An 18699-nucleotide genomic window follows, 5' to 3' on the forward strand; every position below is an offset into this window, starting at 1 on the left:
GTTGATCTCATTGCTGAGGATGGCCTGATCCATCAGAACTGGTCATCATATAGTATTGTTGTTGAAGTATATAATGATCTCCTGGTCCTGCTCATTTCACTCAGCATCAGTTCGTGTAAGTCTCTCCAGGCCTTTCTGAAATTATCCTGTTGACATGACCCCAATCCTTAAAGAATGTGTATAGTCTGCTTAAGACCTGGGATTTTAGGATCACTAAGAAAGTCATGAATTGCCTGACTTCTCAATCCCATCTCCACTCTTCTTTCCCACCTCAACCCCAATTCCTCGTCATTGCCTGAATGCTTAGTGGAAAATTCATTTCCTTATGTTAAGATTTATATTCCTAACAAAACATAAATACCCAATGAGAATGATCCAAGTTTTCAGTTAATTTAATTCAACATATATTTATTAATTGCCTTCTGTGTCTATACAGTGCCCAGTATATAATGCCACAAAACAAAACAGTTCCTGCTCTCAAGAAGCTAACATCCTATTAGGGGAAAGAACATAAGCAGAGAAAATTAAATACTATATAATAAGAGATATTCACAAAGTATTTTCTTGAAAGACAGATCTAATATGAAGGGAAGTTTGTTAATAATAGACTAGGTACCATGTAGCATAATGGAAAGGTAGGATAGAGAGGGATAGGAACAAGAATGGAGTGGGGCTGACCAGGATGGGTATGAAGGAGTAATGGCAAGGGCAGATAGTTGCTGCTGAGGTAGAGTACAACTCAGGATCATAAGGACTCGTGTGCAGAAATATGGTAGTAGCCAGTCACACCCCTTATAATTCCTTTTTTTTTTTTTAACTTTTTTGTTTCCTTTTTTTCTGGTTATATATGTACATCAACTTTTAAAATACACATTTCTTTATGAGTCATGTTGGGAGAGAAAAATCAGAACAAAAGGTAAAAACCCAGGGGGAAAAAACAGAAGAAAAAGGAGGGAAAATGAACATAACATGTGTTGATTTACATTCATTCTCCATAGTTTTTGCCCTGGATGAAGATGGTGTTTTCATCCAAAGTTTATTGGGATTATTTTGGATCACTAAACTTCTGAGAAGAACCAAGTCTTTCATAGTTGATCATTGAACAGTCTTGCTGTTACTGTGTACAGTATTTCAGGTGTACTGGAACCTGTATTCCAGGTTCTACTTGGTTCACCCAGCATCAGTTTGTGTAAGTCTTTTCAGGCCTTTCTAACATTAGCTTGTTCATCATTTTTTTTAATAGAATAATATTCCATTACTTCCATGCATCATAACTTATTTAGTCATTTTCCAATTGATGGGCATATACTTATTTTCCAATTAATTGCCACCCACAAAAAGCTGCAACAAAGAGTTTTGCACATGTAGGGTTCTTTTCCCTCTTTTATGATCTCCTTGAGATGCAGACCCAGAAGAGACCCAGCTGGATCAAAGAGTATACACAGTTTCATAGCCCTTTGGGCAGAGTTCCAAATTGCTCTCCGGAATGGCTGGATCAGTTCATAACTCCTCCAACAATACATCAGTGTCCCAGGTTTCCCACATTCCCTCCAAAAGTTATCATTACCTTTTCCTGTCATCTTAGCCAAACTGAGAGGTGTGAAGTGTTACCTCAGTTATTTTAATTTGCATTTCCCTGATCAATAGTGATTTAGAGCATTACTTCATATGGCTATAAATGGTTTTAGTTTCATCATCTGAAAATTGTTCATATTCTTTGACCATTTGTCAATTGACAACTCTTTACAATTTCAAAGGTGATATTGATTTGATCACCGATTCAGGAAGTAATGATAGAGAGGGAGAAGAGAGACTAGGAGAAGTCTTGCCTGAAAGTCAAGAAAGTAGTGTATGGAATTCAGTGCTCCTGCATGTGCCAAGAACTGTGAGCTGGAGATACAAATTAAAACAAGATAAAACTAAACTAAATGCTTCTGGGCTTTGTAAACTATCCTCGACTGTTCCGCTCCCCCTAAGTGCTAGCTAGCTGCAGCTACTGGGGGATCAATGAAAGTTTGAATCGAATTTGAATTACTCAGCTTTTGAAGGCTTTACCAGAAGAGTTCCTTCTCCTGGCACCAACACCCATTCCTCTAGCTAGAAGTCCCACTGCCTCAGCCCCAACCTAGCACCAGGAATAAAAGCATCTTTAACTGAACAGCTCCTTTCTAGTTAACACCATCTTAGCCTCCTGTAAAAACACATTTGCACCTCAGCAAAGAATGTAATTAACTAGTGACTGACAACAGGAAGAGCTAAATATCAGCACAGATAGCAAGGAAATGTAAATTTAGAAATTTGTCTGAACAAGACTTTCCCTCACCCACTTCCCACTCCCTTCCAGGGTCTGAGCTTTGTTTTCAGGTTGGGAAAAGAAGGGCATTGGGTATCACGAGGGAGGCCAGATTCCCTAGGAGCAAAGGAGGGGAAACCAGGGCACAGCTTGTTGGGCTAAACTGGGAGAGAAGAGGCAGACTTGTTAATGAACTCCCATTCACACAAAAAAGGGCTGAAACAAAAAGCCAGAACAGCAGCCTGCCCTCCCCCTTTCCTACCTTCCAACTAAGCTCTTCAGAAAGAAGATAAAGACAGTCATACACTGACAGAAATGGAGAACCAAAGGAAAGGGCCCAAAGAGCTTAGTGGAAAAGCAGACACAAGACTCCTTCCTGGGGCATAGATTCTTGCTTCCAATATTTGTTATAAAGGTGAAATCAGATTGCAATGAACATCACAAAAAGTCTCAAAAAGACAGCACGAAGCCCGAGATTCTGGACAAAAGGGAGAAAAAGAGGGGTATTTACTTATTTAACTGTTCCTCATCTACATAATGAAAATTCATTTATCATTCATTCAACAAGCATTTATTAATCACCTACTATGTGCTGGACAATAGCAATATATAAGAGCTGAGCTGAAAATTGAGGACTGCAGAATTGTCACTTTTGAATTGTGGCTCTGGAGAAAACCTCTATGAGTCTCTTAGACATCAAGGAGATCACATCAGTCAATAGCTAAAGCAATTAATTCATTAGAAGATCAAATACTGAAGCTGAAGTTTAATACATTGGCCACACAATGAGAAGACAGGACTCATTGGAAAAGACCCTGATGTTGGGAAAGATTGAAGACAAAAGAAGAAGGGGATGGCAGAACATGAGATGAGCAGATAGTGTCATAGAAACAACAAGCATGAACTTGGACAGACATCAAGAGATAATGGAGGATAGAAGGGGCTAGCATGCTTTGGTTCATTGGATCACAAAGAGACAGGAGTGAAAGACTAACAAAAAGAAAAGTGCCAGGTATTGATCTACATAGATCAAAACAAAACAATTTTTACCTTCAATAAATTTATATTTCTAATGGTGAAATGCCTATGTATACAGAAAAGTAAACACAAAATAGATACAAAATAATTTCATGCCAGAAAAATCTTTCTGTAAGATTTATCATTTAAGATTAAACTTGAAGGAAACTAGGAATGCTACAAGGGGGAAGTGATAAGGAAGGCATTCAGAGTAGGGAGACAGTCCTATGAGAAGACCCAGAGATGGGAAAAGGTGATAGATAGGTGAAATGGAAAGCAGACCAATGTCAAGTGCATGAAAAAAAGTAATATCCAGTGTCTTGAAAGGAAGGCTGAGCTGGACAACTTGAAAGAGCAGGGCTTGTGTTTCATTCTAGAGGTAATAGGGAAGCATTGATGTTTCCTGTGAAAAGTGACATATATATATAGTCAGACCTATGTGAAGGAATTTCACATCTGAATTGAAAAGAGGAGGGACTTGAGGCAAGATAATCAATTAGAAGATTATGATGATAGAATGATGAAAGTCTGAACGAGGGTAGTGGCTGTGTGAGAGCAGAAGGGGACAGATGTCAGAGTGCTGTATGTTACTATATTTCATGGGATGAAAGAGGTTATTCTGAGGAAAACACTTTGTAAATAGTTATACAATTATGAGGGTTTTTTGGTAACACCATTATTATTAATAACAACAAATCAAACATTTGTGATTTCATCCATTTTTAACTTAGAGGGAAAAAGACATCCCTGGTGACATAGTCTTATTAAGTGTAAAAAGCAGAATTTAAATCTAGGTATTCCAGCCTCCAAGTTCAGCATTCTATCCTCTATGCTATATTGTCTTTAAATAACAATGATAATAACACCATCTATTTGGAAAAGGATAGACTGTGTATATAAGCACCTCAGCTGGATTTTTATTTTATTTTATTTTTTTTAAACTCATCTTCTAAAGGCCTCATAATTTATAAAAAATCAAGCCATTCTCCAATTGAAAAATGGTCAAAGGATATGAACAGACAATTCTCAGATGAAGAAATTGAAACTATTTCTAGTCATATGAAAAGATGCTCCAAGTCATTATTAATCAGAGAAATGCAAATTAAGACAACTCTAAGATACCACTACACTACCTGTCAGATTGGCTAAGATGACAGGAAAAAATAATGATGATTGTTGGAGGGGATGCGGGAAAACTGGGACATTGATGCATTGTTGGTGGAGCTGGGAACGAATCCAATCATTCTGGAGAGCAGTTTGGAACTATGCTCAAAAAGTTATCAAACTGTGCATACCCTTTGATCCAGCAGTATTACTACTGGACTTATATCCCAAAGAGATCATAAAGAAGGTAAAGGGACCTGTATGTGCAAGAATGTTTGTGGCAGCTCTCTTTGTAGTGGCTAGAAACTGGAAACTGAGTGGATGCCCATCAGTTGGAGAATGGCTGAATAAATTGTGGTATATGAATATTATGGAATATTATTGTTCTGTAAGAAATGACCAACAGGATGATTTCAGAAAGGCCTGGAGAGACTTACATGAACTGATGCTGAGTGAAATGAGCAGGGACAAGAGATCATTATATACTTCAACAACAATACTATATGATGATCAGTTCTCATGGACCTGGCCATCCTCAGCAATGGGATGAACCAAATCAGTTCCAATGGAGCAGGAATGAACTGAACCAGCTACGCCCAGTGAAAGAACTCTGGGAGATGACTAAAAACCATTACATTGAATTCCCAATCCCTATATTTATGCCCAACTGCATTTTTGATTTCCTTCACAAGCTAATTGTACAATATTTCAGAGTCTGATTCTTTTTGTACAGCAAAATAACGATTTGGTCATGTATACTCATGGTGTATCTAATTTATATTTTAATATATTTAACATCTACTGGCCATCCTGCCATCTGGGGGTGGGGGTGGGGGGTAAGAGGTGAAAAATTGGAACAAGAGGTTTGGCAATTGTTAATTGCTGTAAAGTTACACCCATACATATAACCTGTAAATAAAAGGCTATTAAATAAATTTAAAAAAAAATAAACTCATCTTCAACAAATTTCTCATGGTATATATATGATGATTCCCCCTAAGATAAATTCTGGGGATTACCCATTTTAGCTGAGTAGAAACAAACCCAGATCAAGAACTCACAGAACTTCAGAGTGGAAAAGAAACCACCTAGATCAATCCACATCTAATACCTTTCCACCACATCCCCCCAAAACAGTCATTGGGCCTTTACTGGAAGACCTCCAGGGAGTCAGAGTCCACTAACTCCCAAAGTTGTATTCCTCTTCTTTACAATTCATGCTTTTTCTTTCTTTTTACAACTATCAAACAAATCATCTTTTAATATTGGATACAGTTTTTAAGTGAATTAAATTTATTTCTATATAATATTTTATTTTTTCCTCAATTACATATTAAAACATCTTTTTAAAAAAAGTTTTGAATTTTAAATTCTATTCCTTCCTCCCTTCTTCCTGAGACAGTAAGCCATCTGATATAGGTTATACATGTGCAATCATGTAAAATATTTCCATGTTAGTCATTTTGTGCAAGAAGATTCACATTTCTATACAATTCTAATCAAGGGCATGCAAGAGTCAGCTATAACCAGGGAGAGGGAACTGATTGTTAAAAACGCTACAAACCAGGGATTGATTTATTGTTTTGTTGATTGTTTAGGTCAGAGATGTAAAAATGGCCAGTCACCTGAAGCCCAAACCAAATTAAATTGCAAATGGTAAATTTATTTAACAAAATAAATAAAAATTCAATCCAACATAGAAAATACTACTATGGGGTTTTCTAAGTCAATTAGCCAGGCAGACCCAGTTCCTATATTTGACACCACTGATTTTCTTTTTTTTTTTTTTTTTTTTTTTATTTAATAGCCTTTAATGTACAGGATATAATTTACAGGATATATACATGGGTAACCTCACAGCATTAACAATTGCCAAACCTCTTGTTCCAATTTTTCACCTCTTACCCCCCCACCCCCTCCCCTAAATGGCAGGATGACCAGTAGATGTTAAACATATTAAAATACAACCCAGATACACAATAAGTATACATGACCAAAACACTACCCTGCTGTACAAAAAGAATCAGACTCCGAATCACCGCACAATTAGCCTGTGAAGGAAATCAAAGATGCAGGACACCACTGATTTTCTGATGGCTCCTACTATCTATTCTATGCTGTATCATATTTCAATTTATTTTATTCAACAATTTCCAATTAAATTTTAACCTGGTTCAGATTGCACTGGGAATTTTGGAGATTACTGGCCATGAACTTGACACTTCTGGTCTAGACTTAGGAAAATGTTAATGATACAGATTAAAATTAAGAGTCACTTTTTTTCTCCTGGAGACACAGTTGTTAAATATTTCCCAGCATACACTTGGTTCTAATTGTTAGGAAATTTGAATTTCCTTGGAAGCTAAATTTCCCTCTTTGTAACTTCTTATATATGTTCTCTAAGACCAAGTAAGACAAGGCCAGTCCTTCCACCCAGGATAATCCTTCAAATACCTGAAGCTGGCCACCATACTTTCCTTGAGACTTCTGGAGGCTAAACATCTTAAATTTCTTCAACAGATCTTCATATGACCTAGATTTTAGGGTGATCACTATGCTGGCCACCCTCTTTTGAATACTCTCCAGTTTATCAAGGTCATTCCCAAAGATGGTTCTCAGAAGTGAACATAGGCCAGAAAAAGCCTGACTAATAACCTCCTTAGTCTCAATCACCTTGACTTTCATAAATGCCATATTATGCTGTTGACTCTCATTGACCTTAAATTTCACTAAACCCTCAATTCTTCTATTTATTAATCATCTATTAAGCACATGCTTATGTGCTATGTGCAAGGTATGGTTTTAGGCAGTGAACATTTTTTGGGCGGTCCATATTTCACTGCTGTAATGAAAAGACTTCCTTTTCCAATGCAGCCTAGAAAATGTTCTGTAATTTATGGTCTTGCCCAGGAACAATCAATTTGTAAACATTTATTAAGCAGCTGTATGCCGGTATTGTGGTAAGCACTAAGAGCTGCTAGGTGATACAGGAATAGAGTACGAGGCTGGAGTAAGGAAGACTCATCTTTCTGAGTTCAAATCAGACTTCAGACACTTATTAGCCAAGTGATTATAAGCAAGTCACTGAACTGTTTTCTTATCTCTAAAATGAGCTGGAGAAGGAAATGGTGAACCACTCCAATATCTGTGCCAAGAAAATCCTAAATGACCTTCAAACAACTGAAGAATAAGTGTGAATTCAAAGACAAGGAATGAAAAAAAATCTTCATTTGAAAGAATGTAAGTAAAGAAATTACATTCTGAAGCAGAAGGGAACAAGTGACAAGTGAAGAGTAATAATACATATATGAATATATACATGACGATAAAAAATAAATGCAAAGTACTTTGAGAAGGGAGTTAGTTACTAGCACTTAAAGTGGGAGTGGGGGAAATGAGAAGAAGATTCAAGACTTCATATAACAAATGGCACTTGAAGGAAGAGAAGGATTCTATGAGGTGAAGATAAGAAAGAAGGGCATTCCAGGTATGGGCAGGGCAGTGGCAGGATGCATGAGAGAAAATCAGTTTGGCTGAACTAAAGACAAGCAGGAATGTTCTTTAAGGATGGAAGGACTTTTTGGGGTCCACTGGGGAAAGGGCTTTAAAAGCTAAACAGGGGAGTTAATCGCTCATCTGAGAAGTAATAGAGAGCCACTGGAGTTGACTAAGAAGGGAATGACAAGGTCTGATATTTCTTTCTTCCTCTCTGTCTGTATGCATCTGTGTGTGTGTGTGTATATGTATATCTGTCTCTCTCTTATACACACACCCACACCCCCCCACACCCCCCCACACATACCCACATACACATACTACATTAGAAGTAAGACTTAAACCCAGGTCTTTTGACTTGAAGTTTGACTCTTTATGTCCTATGCCGGGAGTTTTCTAAGGCACCAAGAAATATAAAGACAAAAGTGAAAAACCATGTAGAAGTTCAAATAGCTTACATTCTTGTGACTATTTTTCAAGAGAACTGTTTGGTGTCTAAAAACTCTTCTCCAATCTGTGAAATTGACTTTTTATAGCTAACTACAAGTTTTTTATCATTTACTTCTTCAAATTTCATCTTATTAAATTTCAACCCACCATTCCGATGCTTTTTTGGTCTTAATTGGAAACTATACAGAATTTCCAAACTCAGGTGACTTCTATTCCCGCTCTCCCTTATTTGAAAGTATCAAGATTGAATGGCAAACCAATATGTTAGCAATCCTAACTTTTGTTGCATCTGCTTCAAAAAGCAAGTCAGATTATTTATTATTTCTGAAGAAGTATAATATTAAGTAATTCTAGGGAACAGTTGTTTCTACGGGATGATGGGGATGAGCAGGGAAAGGTCATTGCAGTATAATGGAAAGTGGACAGCTTCTGATTTAGGAAGCTGTGGTTTAGGAGCATCCTACTTCTGACAAAACTATGTGACTCACATTTAAAAGAGAAGGGTTGAGTTTGAACTTGCAATTTAATTGGACTAGTAAAGTTTTAGATAAGGAAACTTCCTTTATAAATTCAGGTCAACACTTTCTCTGCAACTTAAAGTTTTACAGTTACCCAAAGCAGTGAGAGGTTAAGTGACTTAGGGGTAATATAACTGGGATGTGTCAGAGGCAGGGCCAGCTTTCTATCCACTATAGCACACTGGTCTGTGTGTGGGGAAGTATGTGTATGTGCACATACACACTAATGATTAAAATGTTTAGAATAATGTTATTACCCAGGGTCCATATTCTCGGAGGTTTCCATTCTACTTCAACCTTTGGATCTTCTTCTCTCTCCAAGAGCCAGCTATGAGATTCACTTAGAGGCACAGATAATGCCAGTGGTATTTCTGATCAGAGAAGGATTCAGTATCATATTCAACTAAGGTCTTACAGAGGCCATGAGAAATGAAGAGGACTATGCTCAAAAAGTTATCAAACTGTGCATACCCTTTGATCCAGCAGTGTTACTACTGGGCTTGTATCCCAAAGAGATTATAAAGAAGGGAAAGGGACCTGTATGTGCACGAATGTTTGTGGCAGCCCTGTTTGTAGTGGCTAGAAACTGGAAACTGAGTGGATGTCCATCAGTTGGAGAATGGCTGAATAAATTGTGGTATATGAATATTATGGAATATTACTGTTCTGTAAGAAATGACCAACAGGATGATTTCAGAAAGGCCTGGAGAGACTTACACGAACTGATGCTGAGTGAAATGAGCAGGACCAAGAGATCATTACATACTTCAACAACAATACTATATGATGACCAGTTCTGATGGACCAGGCCATCCTCAGCAACGAGATCAACCAAATCATTTCCAATGGAGCAGTAATGAACTGAACCAGCTATGCCCAGAAAAAGAACTCTGGGAGATGACTAAAAACCATTACATTGAATTCCCAATCCCTATATTTATGCCCACCTACATTTTTGATTTCCTTCACAAGCTAATTGTACAATATTTCAGAGTCTGATTCTTTTTATACAGCAAAATAATGTTTTGGTCATGTAAAAAAAAAAAAAGAGAGAAATGAAGAGGAAACATTATCTCCAGGGGCAGTCCTCAGCTCAGTCCTGGCAACATCACAGATAATTACAGAGGCAAGAGTTGCATGGGAGCCATGAGAAAGAGAAGAGAAAATATGGGAATGAAATGCCACAGCCAGGTCTTAGGACTCTGAATGGGAACAGTGGCTGAGACCAAGAGCTTGAGGTGAATAGAACCTCTGTGCTTCGGAGCATTGGTGTTAAATGTCTAGCAAGCAAAGAAACTGACCACACTCAATCCCCACTCTCCTCTCCTTTCCCATCTCCTTAAAAGTTGTTATTAGGATAGGGCTGAAATTTTCTATTTCTCAGTGGTTTGGCAAGTTAATCCAAGCCTTTGGCAATGGGAATGGAGTGTTCTTGCTCCAAGACTAAGCCACTTAATTGTGGTCCTTCTTTCTCAAAAAGGACCAAAATGACATTACTATGTTAAGAGTTGAGTTACAGTGTGTCCGACTGTGGCTGATCAGACCGATACAAGCTGGAAATGCTCTGCCTCAGGTGGGACACAAATAGTCCCTATGAGCATTTGGGGTGGATTCTTTAACTTTGCACATATCATGTATCTCTTAAGCTAATAGAGTATAGTACCTTCTCTGATGAAGGCACTTGATGCTGGATGGAAGTGTGCCTGTGTCTCCTGTATCATACAAACAATTCTAAAGTCCTCAAGAGAGATTTTGAGAATGGCCTTGTGTTGCTTTTGCTGATTATGGAAAGAGGAGGTTTTGTCCCAGGAATTCAAAGATGCTTCCATTTGTTCATCTTTATAAAAGTAAAGGGAATAGATTGTCCTGTGACAATCAGGAGGGTCTCTCAGTCATTGCAAGATTCTTGCCAAGTGCATGAATGTTTGTGGAAGACCTCTTTGTAGTGGCCAGAAACTGAGTGGATACCCATCAGAATGACTGAATAAATTGTGGTATATGAAGATTATGGAATATTATTGTTCTGTAAGAAATGACCAACAGGAGGATTTCAGAAAGGCCTGGAGAGACTTACATGAACTGATGCTGAGTGAAATGAGCAGGGACAAGAGATCATTATATACTTCAACAACAATACTATATGATGATCAGTTCTGATGGACCTGGCCATCTTTAGCAATGGGATGAACCAAATCAGTTCCAATGGAGCAGTAATGAACTGAACCAGCTACGCCCAGAGAAAGAACTCTGGGAGATGACTAAGAACCATTACATTGAATTCCCAATCTCTGTATTTTTGTCTGCCTACATTTTTTATTTCCTTCACAGGCTAATTGTACAATATTTCAGAGTCCGATTCTTTTTGTACAGCAAATAACGGTGTGGACGTGTATCCTTATTGTGTATATAATTTATACTTTAATATATTTAACATCTACTGGTCATCCTGCCATCTAGGGGAGGGGGTGGGGGGAAGGAGGGGAAAAATTGGAACGAAAGGTTTGGCAATTGTCAATGCTATAAAATTACCCATGCATATAACCTGTCAATAAAAAGCTATAAAATTTTAAAAAAATTCTTGCCAGAATCTTCCTTAATAGACTAACTTTATACCTGGATAATGGTTACCTACCTCAGAGCCAATGTGGTTTTAGGAAGGGCCAAAGAACAATTGATATGGTGTTTGCTGCCTGTCAACTCTAGGAGAAATGCCAGGAGCAGAACAGAAGTCTGCCTACAATATTTGCAGATCTGACCAAGGGCTTTATTTTTTGGGGAGTGTTGGAGGGGGAGAGAGGAGGGGAAGAAGGCTACTTTTATCATAAGATTAAACTGTAAAAACTGAAATACAAAGCAAGTAAGACACTTTCCCCAAAGCCACAGAGGAAGAGAATTATATGTAGAAAAAGGAATCCAAGGATTTTTGCTGTTAGTTATTAAAGTTACTTCATTTTCTAAATAAGGAACTCGTCTGGAAATTGCTTAGGGGCAGCTTTTCTCTAAAGATGGCCCCACAAGTGAAGTACTTGGGAATTTTGCCTGGGAAAAGGAAAAAATTCCTTGCTCACTTCTCTGTCCTGGTGAGTACTTCTTCATCATGGCATTAGAGATAATGACCAGACCACTGGGGAGGTTGAGAATACCTAAAGACTCAGGCCTATACTGTTTTCTTCCTCATCTGGAGAAAAAGAAAATGCACAAGATGTCCTGTAAGCCATTGGGCACAACACCATTTTTCTTTTTCTTTTTTGGTGATTTTACCTATACTTGCTTCTGGACAAGGGACAGTGATTCCTGAGTCTCTGTTTAATTTTTTCCTTTTTTTTTTTTTTATCCTCTCCCGCCCTTTCTCTTCTTCCTTGAAAATGACAATGATTGGGGAAAAAAAGCAAGATTATCCAAGGAAAAGAAAGTTCTACCTGCTAGACTTCACAGAATGTTCTGAGTCCATCTAGTGAAAAGACGCAGAACTTATGGGTTCTATGAGGCAAGTTCTAGGGGTACTAGGAGGCAAGTGAAAAAAAAAAGTGAAAAAAGATTGTAGACCCAAATAAACAAATCTTAAGCATTATATGGTAGTTTGAGGTCATCAGGTATTTTTTCTACCAATAAATACTAATAGTACAACTGCCATCATATGGAAAACTGCAAAAAAATTTGACCTTTAAAAACACTTTACACTTGAAGAGATTAGGAAGTAATGAGCTAAATACAAGATCATAAGCCTAGAAAAATGTAGGGTCCTTAGAACCTCTCTAGTCCAAATTCTCTTTTTTATACCAAAGGAGACAGAGGGTTCAAGAAAGATGACATGCTTTATCCAAAGTCACGAAGTGAGCATGGTAATAGAGCTAAAACTTGAACCGAAAACTATGGGACTTTTAGGTTTAGTACCCATTCCACCTTTTTTATTTTCTTGCCCTTTCTAATACTGAATAATTTCTTCCAAGGGTCTTTAAAAATCTTGATTCACCAGTCAAATCCATTCTTTCTCCTCTTTTCCCTCTTATGTTCTCCCTCTCCTCCCTTGTTTCTATCTATCTCCTCCTAGACTCTGCATTAAAGAGGATGTACTATACTATACTGCACTATATTACACTAGTATTAGGAAAGAAAAATCAGGGTTGACTCCCCACTTGGGGATTAATAAAATACACGATTGAGAGAAGAAATAAGATCAGAGGTGACACCAACATTTCACCTTCAGGGCTCTACTGAAATAAATAGAATTTCCCCCCATAACTAACAACTTACCTTGTTTGACTTGTTTTCCAACAGCCTGGAGAAGGCTTGAAGGCAGAAATATCACCTCTAATCTCCTTTCTATCACTGCCAGCAATTCCACTGAGTATAAGGCGAGCAACTGACATGACAGAGAAGAGAGGAGAATGAGAGGCAGGCTGGGAGGAAGGGGATGAGAAAGCTGCTGCAGCAGTACAACCTTCCAGATTTAAAAGCCCATTGCCATTAGGCAACATTTGGACCCCTCAACTATTTCCCTTTAGGAGGCAGAAGGGGAGCTGGGGCACTCTTCCTCAGAACCTGAGAGGAGAGAGCCCCTCCTCTTCATTCCTGCACAGATCTTTTCCCTCTAAGAAGCCAGCAAGCAGTCTGCTCCCCCTGTAGTCGCTTGACCAGGAGGCTAAACTTCAGCCCCGGTTCCCTGAACACCCAATTAACAGTCAACCTGACAGGCAGTTCCAGGTTCCATAGGAGGTAGCCAGAGAGACTAAAGTGGCAACAGATGCTATAGACACTGGGTCCAATGTGACCTGACTGGCCTGGGTACCCAGAAGCAAGAAAGGATTGGGGGCAGGGGAATAGAACTCTGGAAACATAATACTTCACATCAACCATCAATGCACAGAAACAGATTCACTTATAAAGAGCTGCTCATGTTAGTTAGCTCCCAGGAATCAGAAAACTGGGGCAGTCCTGAGAGGACAATGTCTCCAAAGAGCTTTGGGAATTTCCTCTATTAGCCAATGAGCGTCGGGACACACTTTATGTTTCCCAGACAAGTAACAACTGGAAACTTTCTTAGCTGGCGTTAGATAATGAGGATTTGCCCAATTTGCATGGGGAAGGATGAACCACACTTGTAACTACATTCAACCACAGCCCAAACTCCCTGAATAGAAAAACATCTATAGCACATGTGTAGCTGGCTGGATTAGTACTTATTCTATTCGTTTTGGCATTTAGTCACAAATCGCCTTAATTTTCTTTCTTTCACATGTGTGAATTTAGTTGTTCTAATGGAACTGTAATCTCACCAAAAAATGGGACCAGATCTTAAATTTCATCCATTCATTCAACATACACGAATTAAGCATTAACTGTATGCAAAATACTACACTAAGCACAGAAAGAGATATAATATTTAGACAATACAAGGACCTCACATTCAGCACAGTCTTGAGTTGGTGGATAATATCTACATTGGGATAGCTATAATACATAATATCATACAAATAATCAAGTATTATGTGAAATATGAAATCAGGAAAGACTGCCTGAGAAGGTGACATTTAAAGCAGTAGGCATGTGAAGAGAAAGAAAAAATTAATTTATAGTAGAGAGGGAACTATGAGAAAAGAGGGATAGACTTGTTCCAAGTGGTTAGAATGTAGAGTATGTGGAAGGAAGCAATATAAAATAAGGTCAGAGAGGCGCACTTTAGTGGATGGGCATCCTTGAAACACGGGGTAAAGGAGTCTAAATTTTACTTTGTAGGCAATTAGAAATGCTCAAATAACTTTAATAGTGGTATATGAAGGTGATGGACTATTATTGTTCTATAAAAATGATGAACAAGCTGATTTTAGATAGGCCTGGAAAGATTTACATGAACTGATGCTAAGTGAAACAAGCAGAACGAGGACTATATTGTACACAACAACAGCAAGAATGTGTGATAATCAATTATGAAAGACTTGGTTCTTCATAGTGATTTAGTGATACAAGGCAATCCCAATAGACTTTGGACAGAAAATGTCATCTGCATCCAGAAAAAGAACTAAGGAGACTGAATGTAAATCAATACATACTATGTTCACCTCTTTTTAATCTCTTCCATGGTTTTTCCCTTTTGCTCTGATTTTTCTCTTCCAACACGATTCATAAAGCAATGTGTGTTAAAAAAAATAGATAAATAATTAAAAAGAATTTTAATAGAAAGATCTACGTATAAGAAAGGTTTGACCTGAAGTAGTTTGAAGGACAGAGGTGACAGATGAAAACTATATTGTGGAAATCAAATATTAGCATCTGACTGTATGTGCAAAATGAGAGGGCTGGGTAAAAGAGTCAGAGGGGCCCTCAAGATTTCAAATTGGGGAGAGTGAAAAAAACAGCTAATAACCTGCCTTCCTGCACTTCATTATCTGCAGAAACTCAGCATAAAGTATGTAATCAACTCAGAAAGTCACTTGCCCTATTCAATTCCATCCCACTCCCTCCCACTTTTCAACTTTTTTTTTAATGTATCATCTCTTCTATTAGATAAAGAAGGAAATGGCAAATCATTCCATTATCTTTGTCAAAAAACAAAAAGCAAATGGACTCACAGAGAGTCAAATACTACTAACTAATAAAACACAACAACCTTTATTAGATTGTAACCTCCCTGAGGGCAGGGATTGTTATATGACTTTCTCTATATGCCCAGCATTTAGCACAGTACCTGGCACATAGTAGGCACTTAATAAATATTTTCTGAATGAATTTCATTACTAAATGGTGGTTAAATGAAGGAGCTAGTCAATTCATAAAGAACAGGTTTTACAGGAGGAAAATCACAAGTTTGGTTTGAACATGTTTAATCTGAGTTACATGAACTGTACCCATGTGTAGATGTCTTGGAGCGAGTGAGATTTTCGAATGTGGAGCTCAGCAGAGGTCAGATCTAAAGCCATGGAGAGAGAAGATACCTGTATAGAGCTGATAGTTGAATCAAAAGAATGAGATTGCTAGGGAAGAGGGTTTAGTGAGATCAAAAACAAAACCTTTGTGAACAGTTACCTTCAGGGGTCATGGCAGAGGATACAGTGTCAATGTGGGGGAGAGAGAGAGAAGGGACAGTTAGGAGTTAGAAGAGAAACCAGAACACTTTAGTTCTTTTGAAACCAAAGAAGCAAGTAGTTAGCTAGTAGGACGTTGGGTGGGAAGAGGTGAAGAGGGAGATTGTCAATAGTGTCATATGTTGCATAAAAGTCATGAAAAATAAGGACTGAAAAAAAAAAGGTCATTGGTTTTGTTTAGTGACTTTAAAGAATGCAATTACAATAGAATGGTAGGAAGAAGTCAAATGGCAAGGGGTGGAAGGGAGAATAAATAAATAGTAGAAACTATTGATTTTTTTTTTTTGTTAGCAATGATGAAGAGAAAGATGGAACAGTAGATGACAGAAAGGCCAAAGAAAAGTTTTTTTAAAGATCCAATAGATCCAAGCCTCTTTGTAAACAAATAGGAAGAAAACAGAAAAAGAGAGGTCAGGCAGAAATAGCGAAAGTGACAAAGACAGGGACATAGACACAGACACAGACAATAACAACAGAAATACATATATACATAGAGTAAGCTATTGGAAGAGGCTAGAAGTAATGAGATGAGTAAGTCAATAAACATTTATTAAGTGTCTATTATGCTATGTACTAAGCATTGGATCAAAGATGATGTTAGATAGATTAGCTTTATTGAGGAACAGGGATATCTTTTGTTCCATGAAGAGAATAAAAACAATGGGTGATGATGCTGAAAAGATTGAAGGAAACCAGAGAGAGCTGACATCAGATGGCCTCGATCTGCTCCATGAAGTAAGTTAGCAGCTTTAAATGTAAGACTTCCTCTTGTAGCTTTCTCAACATTTACAGACTAGTGCTTGGTGCTTGGTGAAATGAAGTAACCTGGCAATATGAAATTTTTATTTTCATACTTTATCATTCAACTGACAGTGATAGTCACTCAAAGTTATCGAAAGTTTTGTTTATCCCTTGAAAGCTTCCAGAAGAAATCATGAATAATCAATTCCAATGAATAACCAACTGTAGGAGATGTTGTATGAGGCATTAAATCTTTTGATTGACTGTAGAAGATGACATTCATTTTAACTCTAGAATTGTGTGGACTTTGGAACTTAGATCTTGGGCCTAAGATAGCATGAGTGCTGGGAACAGATGTGGGATCCAAGTTTGATAGTGATATGATGTCCAGTCAAGATGACAACCTGGGAAATGTAGTCAGGTTTGGGATGGTAGTGGAGAGGAAAGTACAATAAAAAATTTCAGTTAGAAGCAAATGTCTCTTGTAACTCCATGAATAAATTCTCCCAAGAGGATTCCATCTCTTGGGGAAACCCTTCAATCCCACCAAACCCACTGACATTTCTTCAACTCTACAGAGAACACATTAGACTTTTTACCTGTCACTTTTTCTCGTCTCCATCTGCTCTTTCAGCTGAGTGACTCTTGGCTCCCCTTCCCAAAGCAAAACACAGAAACCCTGGGCTGCTAGTGATCAATTATTACTAAGACTGATCTGAGAAACTAGACTTGGAGCTACCCTTTTCAGCACCAGGAACTTTTTCCAGATGCTTTGGAATGAGTCTTATTACAATTCAACTATTCCCTTCAACTTTGCTATACCAGAACTGGAATCCAATGGTTGAAATACAGAGGGTATATTTAAAAGAGCACTGAACTTCAGGCTTTAGCCAGATGAAATTCCAGCTCTTACCTAAAATGGTTGTATCTTTAGACAAACCATGTTGATTTAGACAATCCAGTTGATTTACAAAGTCTTTTCTAGGCAGGATCCCCTGTTTCTATAGAGTCCATAATACATATAACCCCCAACATTATCACCTCTCTTTTTCTTTCTGAGCACTAGACTTGGAATCAGAATAACTTGAAATTTACTAGCTTAATGATTCTAGGAAAGTCACTTATATTCTCTTAATCTTAATTTTTCATCTGTAAAATGGGGACAATAATAATAATATCTACTTCACAAGGATATTGCAATGATGATCATGTAAGGCCATTTGTAAGTTTTAAAATCATGTAACTGTTAGATATTATTTTATTTCTAATTCTTCATGATTCTATGAGATTTCTATGTATTTTCACATGAAAAAATAACCTGACAGAAAATATGCTAATAAACACACAATACTTGGAAGTTAATACCTTCAGATCTTTTGGAAGTAGGACTATATTGCTGTCTTGTAGGAAATAAGCATAGGTAGAACATAACCCACCTGCCCACACTGCTAGGAGGGGACAAACTAGGAAGGATGCAGCTCCTTTCTGTGCCTCACTTAGAAAATAAATAGGAAAAATTCTTCTCATCATTTGGTGAGTCAGTGACATTTCATTTGACAAAGAATCTTGGAAAAACCTCTCCTGGGACTAGTTTTGGGGCCAGCCCCTGATAATATTGCTTTATTCAAAGAGATGCAGGGAACTGAGCTCTGGATGGCCTTTTATATTGCAGTAATTTATGCAGAAAATGAGAAATCATTTTCTTCTTAGGAAACACACACAAACACACACATAGTCACTGAGGCACCCCATTTCACATATACACAATTACACTCAATCACACTCACGGAGCTACTGTCATAGCCACCTACAGACACTCAGTGTCACACATATTCCTTGTCACAATCACAGCCACACAGAGAGTTGCAAATCAAGAGACTCAATAACAGACTGACAGTCACACACGCGCGCGCACACACACACGAAGAGACACACCTAACTTGCCAAACTGTCATATCAGGCAGGCTCCTTTCTTTATGCCTTCCAGGGGAAATTGGGA

General features: G+C 37.9%; 1 protein-coding gene across 2 annotated transcripts in view; it reads right to left on the reverse strand.

Annotated features, from left to right (window-relative positions):
- Positions 1–18699, reverse strand: part of PKNOX2 (PBX/knotted 1 homeobox 2) — a 355675-nt gene that overhangs the window by 145506 nt on the left and 191470 nt on the right. For both annotated transcript variants that reach the window (XM_031960947.1, XM_031960946.1), the window contains exon 3: positions 13132–13240. The gene's annotated coding sequence lies outside the window, so the exon portion shown is untranslated. The remainder of the gene's footprint in view (positions 1–13131; positions 13241–18699) is intronic.

The sequence above is a fragment of the Sarcophilus harrisii genome, chromosome 3, assembly GCF_902635505.1.
Source record: "Sarcophilus harrisii chromosome 3, mSarHar1.11, whole genome shotgun sequence".
Lineage (NCBI taxonomy): Eukaryota > Metazoa > Chordata > Mammalia > Dasyuromorphia > Dasyuridae > Sarcophilus > Sarcophilus harrisii.